Source organism: Gavialis gangeticus, unplaced genomic scaffold, assembly GCF_001723915.1.
Source record: "Gavialis gangeticus isolate Ggan-Ray unplaced genomic scaffold, GavGan_comp1, whole genome shotgun sequence".
Lineage (NCBI taxonomy): Eukaryota > Metazoa > Chordata > Crocodylia > Gavialidae > Gavialis > Gavialis gangeticus.
The window spans coordinates 52,972,372-52,972,813 of NW_017728997.1; the positions used below are offsets into that span (position 1 = coordinate 52,972,372).

Below are 442 nucleotides of genomic sequence, written 5' to 3' on the forward strand. Positions count from 1 at the left end.
GGTGGGTCCCCTGCATGAATTCCACATGCCCCTGGTGGCTGAGGGAGAATGGCAGCGATGGCAGTGGCAGGAGCGTGGTGGCAGCAGTAAGTGGGGAGCTGCCACAGATGCTACTGGTGCTGTCGGTGGCAGGGGTTGGTGGTGGTGAGCACTGACTGGAGGTCACTGGGAGCATCAGTGGTGTCCAGCAGTGATTTCTGATTGCCCGCAGATGCTGCTGCCAGTGGGGGTGGGGAGTGGTGGCAAGTGGCAACTGCCTGCAGGTGCTGCTGACAGTGTCGGTGGTGCATTTTCTGAAGGGGTGCATGCTCAGCGGGTGTATGTGCACCTGTGTGCACTCCCTATGCATTGCCAATGGTACCCTGCCCCCCCACAGGGAATAGGCCCCCCCCACAGCACATGAACTGTGGGGTCCCCCAAGGTCCCCTCCCCCCTCCTCCAG

At 62.0% G+C, this 442-nt stretch overlaps 1 protein-coding gene across 1 annotated transcript in view; it reads right to left on the bottom strand.

Annotated features, from left to right (window-relative positions):
- The window catches only part of STAB1 (stabilin 1), a 297,038-nt gene that overhangs the window by 60,423 nt on the left and 236,173 nt on the right, over positions 1 to 442 (bottom strand). The gene's annotated exons all lie outside the window — the stretch shown is intronic.